Raw genomic sequence first — 15,261 nt, forward strand, 5'->3', positions numbered from 1 at the left:
TGTAATATCGGGAACCAAATGTACGACCCATAAGTTATGTAGTCCACACAGTTGCTATTTGGTTAGAATAATGTTTATTCAGAAAGCAATCTAATACCGAAAGTAGTCTATTTAGAGTTAAGTTACAATCGATCGCATATCCACTTGACACGTTCGATCGTTCACAATCTCATCGCGAAACACAAGTTATTTACGCGAAAAGTAAGAGTTCACACCAGGCACGCGGCTGCTCACCACTCAGAGACTAAACCTCGCTATTCCACACAACGCGAAATATTCTAAGTGGTTTCATTTCCTACCCGCCTAAAGACCCACTGTCCGCTTTCGCGTTTCAATCCGAACTGTACCCTTTGGTTTCTCGAGCGAAACTGTTCGCTTTCGCGTCAGCGCCTGCACCTCCCCTCAGCTCGTCCCCGGCCGCATTTCCCGCGCGCCAAATATCCTCGCTCAACTGGCTAGGGCAGTTACCTTTCCTGAAGCCGTCCATCTGATTGGCTACAGCTTATTCTACATTATGTTACATTTTAACGTATTTAAATAATCAAAGCTTCATCAGTTTCACGTTCTAAATAAAGTAACAATAACATCCGTTACATAATAAACGTTAAATTCGTTTACATAATGCTAATACAATTTCCTTCTTAACTTTGGATGTCATGGCCAGTAGCCTTGCACAAATGTGCTCTCTGATAAATAAATAAAGATCAAAAGTAATTATGCACTAAACTTTACAACAAATTTTCTACTAAAAAAGGCTCAAACGGCGCCGAGCACTATGGGACTCAATTTCTCAGGTCTTCAGTCCCCTCGAACTTAGAACTACTTAAACCTAACTAACCTAAGGACATCACACACCTCCATGCCGTAGGCTCGATTCGAACCTGCGACCGCAGTGGTATCGCGGTTCTATTACCTAATGATTCAATAAGGAGTCATGCTGTAATCGTTCAATGTGTTTTGTGTGGAGGGAAATACTGATAATTTAAATTTACTACATACTTTACACAAATAAAGTTACAGAGTTGACAGGTACAACATTTTTCATTTTAATGATGCGCTTCTATATGAAATATCGGTTCTCGAGATCGACCAGAGCGTTCAGATGTTAGCATTCATGTCTTTGTTACACTACTGGATTTCCCTATGACGTAGCTTCTCGTTTGTTTCACTCACACACTGCAGTCCTTGGGCCTAAATAGACAATAGACGCCCTTGAGTTTCCCCATTTCGTGGTGAATCTCCCTCCTTTGTGGCACATGATCCTAGACGACAGAGTTCGTTTCACAATTCTTGTAGGCTGACTCTTTCTGCCATGTATTTAAATGAGAGGGAAATGCTCGTCAACTCACAAACCTCCACTTCGTAACATTTTCATATGCCATATACGTTATCAAGTAGCACCCAAATTTATAAGACACAAATTCATAATACAATAACATAAATATCCTAAGCACAGATCAATAGTGTAATTATTTGTAGTGGTGTTGATGTGGCGTGCTTTAAATTTAAAGAATTATATATATAACACAAATAATGAATTAATTAAATGCTAAATAAAACTATAGTTTTATCTATACTATTGATATATATTAGGTATACTATAGATATACTAAGGATTTATAGGTTTATATGTTGAATTTCGGCAGAAATATCAGCACCAGTGCGCTCACTTTCACAGAACCTTTTTTCACAACGATGTGTCCAGCGGCGCTTCACAGGTTCGGAGTCGAGTACCCCGCCGAAATTCTGCATGGCTCTGCATTCCATCGGAACAAATCTATTGAAATTCGAATCGGGTATAGACAACAGAAAACAAACACTTTTCGACACCACGCAGCATCTGCACTTAACGCTTCCCCCAGTGGAATCGATACAAATAAATCTAAACTACACAGTAGACCATTGATTTACAGCACTTGCCAGGCGCTCCTCAACGATTCTGACACGTCACTCAAGTCTCACTAGAGACATGCATCTCGTGATAGATTCCCAATCGACTTCCATGGCAAATTAATTTTTTTCTTGTAATTTAAATAACTCCCTTAGACCCGAAACTAACAATAAATATGAACTAATCTCCCCTTCGTTTAATTCCGTGCAGTGAAGTGGCATGCACAAATCGTTCCTCCATGCAACAATAGATTATTCTCCCAAAATATTCTCAGATAAGTAGATAAACATACATTTGTCATCCGAGGTAAGCATTATTATTTTTCATTTATCAAATTTCTCCAACCTCCAAGCACCCAAATTGGCAGGATCATAACTCATAATTAGGAAATAGCAAGTAACACATAACCATCCAATAATATAAGTCTAATTTAAGTCTATACATACATAAATACAAATCACTCCCTTATATACCCCCAACAATCTAATTTATATGCATACTGTGCACTGATTTTTGACTAGGTATTGATCACCAAATAATTGAGTCCTCCAGCCTCCTCATACCCAAACGTGCGTCTAAACTATCTCTTTATAATTGCATAGACCTTGTGCCAAAAAAATATACTTAAGTAATGAAACAACAAAAAGCCACATTAAATCCTGAAAGAAAACATTGCCATTTACACTTCCAAATAATCTTATAATCTAAACACACATACACTTACCTATTTTCCCCTTTTCTTCCATGTCTAGAGTACACATATCTTGTTCGATCCACCCCTCAATTTTGTACTCGTCCCAAATAATTCATTAAATGCTTCTTTCCCCCCAATTTCATTTTTGCTCCCTTCTAAACCTCTCGCTATCTTAAACTTCTCTCGAGTCCACAAATGAGGCAATAACGATCATAATGTTCTACAGTACCATCGCCAATCAGTTAGAGTAAACTCACATTGCTCCTTAACAGCATTCTTTCCAAATATCACTTTCTACATTAGAACCAAACTCACTGTATTTTCCCTTAAAGTTATCGACGTTAGTAGCTACAACACCATTATCATGAAATAAAATATTACTTTTTACTTCCATGTCCTTACAAACACATTCACAAACAGTTCTTCCAACAGCCGCTGTAACATCATACAACTCGCTACATAAAACCTCATTTACCTCTGTCGACAAATCAGTAATATAAGAGCCGTTCACAGTTTTACCATCATCTGTCGTTACATTACATAAATTGTAGCTACAGCGTCGTGCCCTTTCAAAATCAACAGTGCTATTAAATTGTGCTCCATTTTGAATTAAACCTGACCACATTACCTTCTGCCGTCCGCGGTGGTCTCGTGGTTCTAGGCGCGCAGTCCGGAACAGTGCGACTTCTACGGTCGCAGGTTCGAATCCTGCCTCGGGCATGGATGTGTGTGATGTCCTTAGGTTAGTTAGGTTTAAGTAGTTCTAAGTTCTAGGGGACTAATGACCACAGCAGTTGAGTCCCATAGTGCTCAGAGCCGTTTGAACCATTTGAACCACATTACCTTCTCCTCTCCTACAAGCTCCTGTGCCACATTAATTTCAGATTGCACATAAAATTCAGTTCCACATTGATTCTCAAACAAATATTCAAGATCCACAGATCCCTGCAGACTTTTGAGGTCACCTCCATTAGTAGAAAGATACGCACAAATTCCTTCCTCTGGAGTATCAATACCAGTAGCATCAACTTTCGTAACTTCAACACATAAAACATCATTACTACGTTCCTTCTGAAATAATTCACCAATATCCGCCGTTACACTGCCAAATTCATCAACTGATGAGGAGACTAATGCTATGCCACCCTTATTAACATCCTTAACAACTTTCGCCATCATAATATTACCTGAAACATCATCACCTTCATCACTATAATCGATCCCGCAGGTTAGTGCCTCTTTAAAATTCTCTATACCATCTAAATCCACCAAATTCAGATCCACCTAAGCCTCTTTTTGGGGCATGAATCTGTAATTGTATGAACATTCACACACTCTTTCGTCTCACATTCATGAAACAAGTAATTTAGCCCTAAATCGTCGTCGCAAGATTTATCGTTATCTTTCATTATCTTAGGATTACGTCTTTTACGTACGATCTGATCTGAAAATTTACCTATTTGATTCTAATCTCTTACTAATTTCATTTCAATGTTCTGGCGCCTTTCTGCCAATTTATTAACACCTAGCACATTCCCGTTGACTCGCTTTCTATTCATGGTCGGTTTATTTTGCGATTCCCAGACCTGAGGTGCGGAAAAACTTAGTTTCCCGATGTCCCATTATACTGGTTTATTTCGCCATGTGCCGGTCTCTCAAATCTGTGTTCTTGGTGTCAGTCGCTGTCACGGAAGTATCCGGTTCCATTGATCCTCTGAAATGTATCATTGGATGTGTTTCTGTTACCGTTTCCCTTATCAAAACTGGTGTTGGCCTTCTGTTCACAGCTCCCATGATAATTTTCATAGTAATCACTCGGACTGTAGTTATGATTTCCACTCTGAGGACTATTTGTATGCTTACTTGGCGGTTTAAATTTCAACGTCCGTTACAATTTTTCTACAAAGTCCACAAAAATTCCTCTATTGAGTTGCTAGGACTGTGCACTAGATCCCACTGAAAATTTTCTGGTAACCGCCTTTTCAACGTCGAAATTTCAGTAAGTATTCCCAATGGACGTTCACATGCATTAGTCTCGCAAATTAACGTCCAAAAAATTCTCGCTTCGACTCTTTCCTGTATTGATTAAATGTTGGCCCGTTCAGAAACTAATTTTAGAGTCGTGTTTGCTTCGCTTCACTCTAGAACTTGTTCAGGAAACTGCTTTCAAATATTTCGTAGGTAGTGAACTTATCACCGTGTATATTTACCCACAATTGCAGCTCACCTTCCTAATGTCTTTCACGAATTTTATCTTCGCCTCATCGGACATTCCCCTTACAAAACCAAAAGGTTCAAATGGCCCTGAGCACTTTGGTACCTAACTGCTGAGGTCATCTGTCCCCTTGAACTTAGAACTACTTAAACCTAAATAACCTAAGGACATCATACACATCCATGCCCGAGGCAGGATTCGAACCTGCGGCGGTAGTGGTCAAGCGGTTCCAGACTGTACCGCCTAGAACCACTCGGCCACTCCGGCCGGCTTACAAAACCATCCCAGTATGACGCTAGAAAATTACTGGAGGTATTTACAGTCGTCTCGAAAAAATTTTACCTATCCTGAGTTCATCCACGGAACATTGATCACTGTAGAGGTTTGATGTGCAGCTGAAGAATCCATTTCGCTTTTTATTTCAATGAGATTGCTTTTTAACTTCACTATTTTCAGTTTTAATACCAGATTCCACTTGTTCCTTTATTTTATCTATTTCTTTCTCCCCTTTACCTATTCGAACGGATAAGGTGATAAAAGCCTGCGTCATCTCAGCCATTAGAACATCTTGCTTACTCACACAATTTCTTACGTTGCCTCCCAGATCTGCCTGCAACTTCCCCACCTTATCACTGAAGTTTTTTCCCGCTTGATCCACCTTTGAAGCAAGTGTCCCAACTTTATCAATAATTTAGACCATTTCTTCCCGAATGGTTTTTAATTTTCCATCTATCAGTTTCTGGATTCCACCAGCATTCTACCTACTTCGTCGTTCACAACTGAAGTTATTTGAGATTCAACCGAATCAGTTTTTAAATTTACGTCAGCCAATTTAACAGAATCAATTCTGGATCCCATTCCTCTCATCATTTGCTTTAACTGCGACGTCGTGACCCCCCTCCCCCCCCCAAAAAAATTAATCTCCCTTGCCTGATTTCGGGCTATTTGCCCTACCAAATACACCGCCAATCACCCTCTACCGCTCCGACATCGGACTAAACGGCTCGCTAGTATTTTCAGACCCACACAAACTGGCCGACTGCATAATATTAGCGACGTTTATTATCAGCGACTGAACTACGGAATCATACATAATCTCGCTACCAGCGGAGGTACTTAGCTTTGTCGTGCTGAATCCTTCTGTCATGGTATTGTTGTCGATGTTGCAGTTGATGCCGACGCTGATGATCACGTAGCCTCTGTTGTGGTGCTGCAACCGCCGCTGCGCGATGGATAGCCGTTGAAGATGCCGCTGCTGTCTGGAACCAAATGGTTTCGATGTCGCGTCTTCATCTGCGTTACTTTTTTGCCACTCCTAACCACGGCTAAAGTCGGTGCTATAACGATATGTTTACGTAATGTGTATACATAAACATACGTTATAAACGTCCCCGTTCGTAGTCGCTAATTATAAGAATATGTTTCTTTTGTGCTGCAACATATAGCTATAATCAGCGGTGGAAATATATTTGCGAACGCCGACCGTGTGCGGCTGCCTCTTGTTGGATCGTCTGATCAGTCGGACGTTGCATTGCAGAGGAGAGTAAACAACAAGCCTATGAGTTAGAACACATGTTACTACAGCACTAAAGAGCGTTTTCGTGGAAGCCAGAGTACATGAAGGAGTGTGAGAACCGTTTTCAAGTAAAGCTGCATGACCCCTTTAGGTTTCCATTCCACTGACTAAAAGGGAAGTTGCGGACAAAGAAATTAAAAAGATGATTGAATGGAAAGTAATAGAGAACTCCCTAAGTAATTATAGTAGGCATTAAATAAAATAATACAGCCACAAATGGATCGCCCTGAAATGTTGGACGAATTGCTGCAAAAGTTTTATGGTGTCAATACATTCACAAGCATAGACTTAACAGCCAGCGTCTGGCCAACACCTCTACCTCAGGAATGTAGAAAATACACAGAGTTTGTATATGGAGGAAGAATTTATAATCTCAGAGTGTTGTCATTTGGTCTGAAAATATAAACATCGGCCTTAATATGCATGTTGGACGAAGTGGTAGAAGAACAGCTACTAGACAAAATCACAGTCTACATCGATGACATTCAGATTACTACCAAAAGGTGGGAGGAATATAATGAAATATTGAAACAGATTCCTGATAAATTTGACAAGAATAATATTAGTGCCAACCTAGACAAGTCCGATGATTTTGCTGTCGAGTACCTTCATGGACAACATAACATAGTGGAAGACGCCTTATCTAGCTTACCTGTTGGAATGGCCGTTAATGATTGAGGGCAAAAGGAGGTACCAATTCTCTTACCTCACACGGGTAAAGGATGAGGCCAGAATTCGAGTCATCCTATAAAACCTAAGAGGGAACAAATTAATGATGAGGATATTAAGCTTATCAAATTGGAATATTGTAGGAATACTAACAGTAAAATCAGGAAATATTGAATGCTACATAAAGGGATCTTATATAGGAGACGAGATCCTGAGAAAAGGCAGTGGAAGGCCTATTGGCAAAAACGGTATCAGTAGCATAATTTGGTTTATACACTACACGTATGCACAAATTGATGTGAAAACAATTCGCAGATAAGATAAAGGAAAGCTGCGACTTCACCAATATTGAAAAGAAGGTCAGCAGAGTACTGAAAACGTGCGTTAAATGTCAAAACACCAAGGCGTATAACTCTAGCAATAGTATGGAAATGCATAACATGATTCCGACCAAAGTATGGGAATGGCTCTGCGTGGATTTATATGACTCCCTTCCAACATCACGAGGAGGATATAATTATCTATATGTGGTGTAGGATGTGTTGTCAAAGCACGTGAAATTGTATCCGCTCAGAAAGTCCACTGGTAAGTCAGTAACAGACAAAATAAAGAATGACTATGTTACTAAGGTAGGGAAATCTGAGAGAATCGTAAGCAATCATGGAAAGCAAGTAACTTCAGTCCACTGGAAGCGAGTGTTGAATGACTTACATGTAAATCCCATTTACATTACAAAGTACTATCCTTAATATAACTGGGCGAGAGTGTGCTGAGAATGCTCGATAGGTTATTTAGAACCTAGTACGCTAAGAAACATTATATGTGGATAGAATATGTGGAAAAGTTTCAAAGAATAATCAATGAGCTGCTCCGCAAGAATTGATGACAGGTGAGAGGGTTCCCAGTATTACAGACTAAATAATTATCCTTCCATCCAGGTGTGAATTATCCCTTCAAGCGAAGAGAGCTGGCATTAAAGAGGATAAAGGAAATGGTGGCTAAGCAAAAGACTATCATGATTAGCAAACCTGACAGGCGTTCTACGAAGTTGATGCTCTGGTGTTATTTAAGTCCAGACCGAGGTCCTCAAAAATCAATTCTGAGACCAAGAAGTTCCATCAAACATATGAGTTTCTGTGTACAATAATTAGACTGGCTCACCCTATTGCCGTGGGCCAAACCATGGGAAGAACAGAGCAAAAGATTGTGGAACATTGTTGAAATCACAAAGTTTTATCAGAAACAGAGGAACCTCAGGGGGCAACAGCACTCTTTATATTGCTAGGTAGCTGACCCCTATCAAGTACTTGAGTTGACTAACAGTTTACGTCCTTTATTTTAACGCTTTTATTTCTTCCCATTTTGAACTACAATCTGTCATATATTCTTCTCCTCCATTCAAGATAAAAAGATAAAAAAGACAAAAAAACTGAAACAAAAGACGTACTAATTGAATCTAATACTCCAGATGGTCGGCAATTCCACTACACAAATAAGGAATACTGCCTAACACGATACAACTAAGATTGCGTTCCACAGGTTCTTGGGTGCCCTCACTATATGGTGATAGTATATGATATGTGACAGTAACCAACATATATGGACGGCCTAGTGCTGGTATAAGTAAAAAAAAGTGTTATTAGGTAAAAGTGGTCGGCATTGCACTGATATTAGATAAATCCGTGTGTTGTGTAAATATGGACAGTGTTGCATCGACGGCATTTATCGTTTAGTTTCTGTCTTATATAAACATCAATAAGTGTAGTGAGTGTTTATGAGGAGATTTAATGGTTCAGATGTCGATTTTCATTGTGGAATAACAAGACTACAGCAAATTTAATGGACCGCTATATGCTGAAAACCATAAATGATATTATGTGGCAAGAAGAAGTTCATGATGTAATAAGCGCTTAGTTAAGGGATTTTCATGGAATTAAGACAAAGTACATTTGTAGCATTAATAAGTCGATGGTTCTGGTTAACTGGGTTGATATTTTAGGTTCAACGATTTCCCAGTAGCGGTATTTTTAAGGAATTTCCATGAATGAGAGAGTAGGGGAGCTACTGAGCGATGGAAACATGATTTTTTTAAAATTTGGGGCAAAAGTTTCTCATTTGAAAACTTGCTAGCTGTCTTCGAGAACAAGCCAATTTTGGAAATCGAAGAAGGAGAGGGATGTATGATAATCCTGTCTGTGGCCGCCAGTAATTTATTTTGCTAGAAGCTCGCCTTGATGCAGCTTGATACCCTTCAAGTAGCATGTGGTACAAAAGTGGAGTGAGGTACAAGCAGCAGATGCTACCACTCCCATGCGAGAGTCCGCCAGTTGTACTGAACTTCCATCTGATCGGTCGCCAAAACACCGACTTCTCTTATTATTTATTTACATACGTTTCATTGTATTTAAGTTTTTAGTATGACAGTCTCTCATGGTTACCCTACAAGTCTATCGGTTTTGTTTATTAAATGTCACTAGTTTTGAGAAACATAAGAGTAACTCTATTGCAACCGAAGTGCCTAAGACACTTCCAGGTCGCTTTGCGCACCTGGAAGACGAAGTACTCCGGCTGCACTAGTCACTGCATCTCGGGCGTTCTTAAGAGCCGGACATGTATCTCTATTTCGGGCGGACATGTCGTACTATGTATCGGAAGTGGGTAGAAAAGTTATCTTACAAATCAGAAAGCTATGTTGAGTGCTGTAAAATGTGTGAACATTTAAGTAATAACCAACCAGGAAATAGTAATGAGAACTGTCACCTACCATAATTGTCAGTACTACAGATCTTGGCCTCTGTAGATACAGAGACTTATCTGGGCAAGTGGCATCCCAAACAAAGCGGAATCATATAGGTTCGAGATGACAGCATAGCAGCATGGGCTGAAGAAGATCCCATGACCAACGAGCTTCTTCTGCGCCGTGGACACAACTTTAGAAGACGACAGGTCGGTGGAAAGAACGGTTAGAGACTTGTTCAACCTCTCCAAAACACTCCAGCTTTCGGATCTGGCTTCCCAAAGCTTCCAGCATCCGATCTGACTTCCCAAGAACACTTAATTTATGGGGATACGGTACATTTTCCCCAAATTCGGGCGTGCGGCGTTGCCTTGGGGAACCATAATTGTGCCTCCACGAGGTGAAGATAACTGTATTTCGGAGCCACTGAGTAATTTGGATAAAAAGTTTGTACTATGGCGTACTGCTTTGCTGAATACGTTTATGATATAGCCGAGTAGCAGCGCTTCAGTTACCGTGAGCTTCGCCATACACAATGAGCATTCGGAAAACCAGTACGGAAACATGTTTACTGTGTGGGAGACGCACTTGAACGGAGCAGGTCTTGCAGCAAGGCAGACTTAATTGTCATCACTTTACCGTCTGACGTAGTACACGTCATATTATATGCCCTGCTCCATACCAGGACGGGCCACTCTGAAACTTTTTCTCTTACTCTCAGCATACGTGGAAGCGTTACACATCTCACCTGAAAGAGCCGTATAAAGGAAGCTGTACGTTTCCAGAGATGGGTTCCTGTTCCAAATTTTATATATTCATTCCCCTCTGAAAGTCATGTAAGTTTGTAACGGGAATTTCCTAACATCCTGCAGTCACAGTTATGCGACTGTGACTTCTTGTCAGAAATATTATGTCTCCATGTTCGTCGTCAAATAAGTGGTGTCTAGGAAGCCTGCTTAGTAGGTTTGCTAGACAAACATTCAAACAAATTGTATTAATGCGTTTTATTATAAAATGAAAAGAGACAATAGTTTACTTCTGCAATTACACAGATGTGCCGCAAGCAAAGACCGACATACGAAATAATGAATCTTCTTCAGTATAAACCATTCCTAGTCTGTGCTGCATAGAGTGTACAAGTGAAGTAGCCAGAGTTGGCGCTAGTCTAGAAGCTGCAATTCAACTGGGGCGTCACTAATGCTGACGCTGACGCTGGAATGACGAGCCTGTCCTTGGCTCTTGGTGATGCAGTCCAGCCAAAATTTGTCATTCCTGCGGTTCCTGTAAGAGAAAGAATTATATACCGTCACTAATCCGTCGCGGCGCTAATGTACTCTTCGCATAGGTGCGAGTGTTGTCCCGTTGTCGTCCTGGAGAGGGGTCGGTCAGAGTGTGATTGGTTGAATTCTTCTCACAGCCATCTCTTCTCTGTGGCGTGCCGGTACTTGACATTACGCCGTAACACTCCTCCCCCCACCCCCCCCCCCCCCGCCCCCAAAACGACGGACCGTCGTCCCATAAGGAGCACAATAACGGGAGGGGAAGCAGAGGAGCGTGGATGTAGCGATAGATCGGAAGCTGTGGCTCCAGGGGATGTCATACCTCCCGTCGTACACTGCCTTCTGGCCTTCTCTCTGGTGGAAACGTCCCCCGAAAAACGGCCAGAAGTGTACGCGTCCACCACCTGAGGCCCATACCACGATGGCGAAGGCTTCGGCTGCTGCGGTATAGGTGGGTCCAGCTCCAACTGCTGTACGAGAGGAGTCGGAGGAGGCGAAGGACCCGTCTCCAAGAGGTCATCCGAAGGTGTCGTGATGACATCCTCTGGTGGTTGTTTTGGCCGCGTTGTTCTCGGGAAGAGATGACCGTGGCGAATTTTATTGCGATTTCGGCGCTGAAATGAGATACATGCATGCTCCAAGTCGACGAAGAATCTCGCCTCTCGCCCACAGTCAGCTGCCGCAAAAACCCGGAAAAACACAATATCATGGGGCGCGAATGACTATTTGCGGCTTTTCTTCGGCCCCGGATGCTGAGGAGGGTGGAGCAGGTTGGGCAGTGTCCGAAGGCAGCAGCCGTGAAGCAATTCCGCTGGCGATGGTCAATTTCGGGGATACGAATGATAGGAGGTGAGAAACAGTTGCAATGCATGATCCCTAGTTTGTGCTGTGCGAATTTGGCCATCTGCTGCTTGTGAGATCTGACAAAACGTTCTGCCTCGCCGGTTGACTGTGGATGGAACGGTACACTGGTTAGATGTTGTACGCCATTGCATTCACGGAATGTTTCAAATTATTTTGACGTCAACTGAGGGCAGTTATTCGACACTATGACTTCAGGTAAAAGCTTCGAGGCAAGAAAACAGAGGACAACGTCTGAATTGTGCTACTTGACTTCGACGGGCTCATTGCCACAGGAAAAGGAAAATTGCTATAAGAGTCTACCACAATCCACCAACGAGTGTTTCAAAAGGGTCCTACATAATCTATGTGCACACGTTGCAATGATGATTGCGACTTAGGCCAACAAGGGAATTTCTGAGGCGGAGCAGACTGATTTTCCGCACATGCGATACACTGTGACGTCATCTGTTCCGTTTGGGAGTCCACCATACCCTACCAATTACAGTGTCGACGCGTTAACCGCTTCGTACGAGCAATCCTCTAGAGTCCTTGGTGAAGTAACAGCAATACTCCTTTTGCCAAAACCCTTGGGGATCAAAACATATGACTGTCCACTGTTCTTTAGAACAAGAATCGCACCTTGCTGTATAGCGAGGCTATGCCGACATGCAAGATATAATCGCACCAGAGTTATTTATGATATGTAATGAGAGAAGCCAAAATGAGCGAGTGTGTCTTAGCAACACGTTCATATTTGAATCAGTTTCTGTGGTCTGTGCAATTTTCTGATAGTTCAGAGGAAAGGACTGATGTAATTAAAAATTCTGAGCATCGATGTAACAAGATGCAGCAGGATGCAGCAGAAGTGTCAAAATCTGTACCAGGGCCAATCACAAGATTAGAAATTGCATCCGCATTGCCATATTGAGCTGTCGTACTGATATTGAGACAACCACAAAGCCCACCTTTGCAATTTTTGGGCAGCTGGTACAGGAACAAGGAATGCAATGGCTTGTGATCCGTTACTAAGTAGAATTTTCTGACATACAAATAGTGGTGGAGTTTGGTGCCACCATACACAATAGCCAGTGCCCCTTTTCTCTATTTGGGAATAGTCACAACGAGCTTTGGATTACACTTTTGATGCGAATGCACCGATTCCTTAAGGAGAAGCGTCTACTTGAACACAACTGGTTTGTCAGGAACAAAATGAACCAGTTATCGATCACTTAGCAATGCGTCTTTAAGGTTTTGGAAAGCTTCTTGGCATTCATTTGTCCTAACAGAGAAGACGTTCGTGCGACGCAAGCGATGCAGTGGAGCTGCGACTTGCGTAGCATTCGGTATGAACCGAATATAATAGTTCATTTTTCCTACGACTGACAGCAATTCTGCGACATTGCGAGGAACTGCCAGTTCTTGTATGGTCAACAAGTGTGACTTAAGCAGATGTACCCCTTCAGTGTTTATGACACAATAAAGTTACTGGAACTCACGTTTAAAAATCACACTTGTCCAGTCTACACTTTAGTCCTGCATCAGATAATACACGGAACAAAGCACGCAAATTTGCAATGTGTTCTTCAGGTTACGACTCGCTACGACCATAACGCCGAAATAATTTGCACAGTTTGGTGTTTGTGCATTCATCTGTTCCAAATACCGTTGGAAAATGGCGGATGCGGAAGAACCGTCAAAAGGCAAACGCAAATACTTAAAAAAGCCTAAATCAGTGTTCAATACACACACGTTTTGAGATTATTCATCAAGCGGTATTTGAAGATATGCGTCGCGAAATCAGTCTTTGGAAAATAGCGATCAGCCCCTAATCTTTCCATGAGAGGCTACCTGAGGGTTTGGGGAGCAAAACCAGTGGACCTGCCCACTCACCAGCTTGTATGGGCATAATAGCTTCGCTATCTTGCATTTCCTTAAGTTCAGCAACGATTTTGTCCCGTAATTCAATGGGAACAGTTCTGGCCCATCAAAATTTCGGCTAGTCATTGTTTTTCACAGTAATACTGCAAAACAAAATTGTTAGCCTTGCCTAAACCTTCAGTAAACAGTCCAGGGAATTCTTTCAGCAAGCTAGCTACACCGTCTTTGGCATTTAATGCAGTCATTGACCAAATATTATCCTTAATTTTATAGCCAAGCAAATCAAACGAATAAAAGCCAATTATGTTGTCACCATTGCGTGATTGTGGTGCAGTGAAAGTCACAGTTCGCATATGCTAGCAATACATAGCTGGCAACGTACATATTCAGAAAACAGGAATGTCTTGTCCATTACAAGCCATTAGGTGTATACGGGTTTTAGGCAGGCTTGTGGAGCCCAACAGTTCATATGTGTTACGAATAATCAATGTAACAGTGACACCCGCGTCCAACCGAAATTTCACACACTTTCCACCAAGATCCAAATGAACAAAATGTTCGTTGGAGTAGCGTTGCACGGAAGAAACTGTTTGCTTGCTAGTTTTCCTAATCAATTCAGCAGACTGAATACACTGTATTGATTACATGGAGGCCCATTTAGATTTTTGTGAGTGGGCAGAATTCTTATGTTTGTTCCATTGCAAACATACGGATTGTATGGGACCTTTATTGCCACAATCATAACAGTCAGCTTGTCTGGGCGGGCAGTTAAGTTTTTGGCGTTTGTGCCGTGAATATCTCCGTGCCCACGGCTTAATTCTGTCGCCTGTAGGGAGTTTTATAGGGTGATTATCGTTCGCGATACTTATTACGTACCCAGTGAATTATGTTGGAAAATCTGTGAGGTTATTCACGAATCATGGCATTATTAACTTAACATTCTTTTAAGGTAACTAAACAATCCTGTCATTTTGTAGAGCAGTAGTGTGAACGAGCGCAACTTACAACTCAAACGACTGTAATAAACGTAGTGTCAAACAAAGTTGAACTTTTAATCAAAACTAGGTTATATGTATCGATGGAATTATGAACGTCAGGTCTCGTGTCTATGGCGGGACGCGACAGTATCTACCGCTCCCAAATCTTCGTGAAACGAAGACTCTCTTGTCTGAGCTGAGAGCAAGATGCCGATCCAATTCCAAGAGTACACCGAAGGCGCAGGGTCGGCCTGTTCAAACACTCCGCAAACTCGGATCGCGTTCTCTTCAGCAGCGTTTGCTGCTGTGCTTTCGTTCTGACTTCTGAACGTATGAAAAGGAAAAGAATCCACAAATATGAAAACCATTCGCTGTAGGTACTGATTTGTATGCAATTTCAATTTGAAATCGTTAATAAAAAGAGAGAAAGGAAAGTAAATGTTTTTGTGGGGAATACTCTAGGCAATTTTTGCCAAGAATATAAATCTTACCAGATATTGT

This window comes from Schistocerca gregaria, chromosome 8 (genome assembly GCF_023897955.1).
Source record: "Schistocerca gregaria isolate iqSchGreg1 chromosome 8, iqSchGreg1.2, whole genome shotgun sequence".
Classification (NCBI taxonomy): domain Eukaryota; kingdom Metazoa; phylum Arthropoda; class Insecta; order Orthoptera; family Acrididae; genus Schistocerca; species Schistocerca gregaria.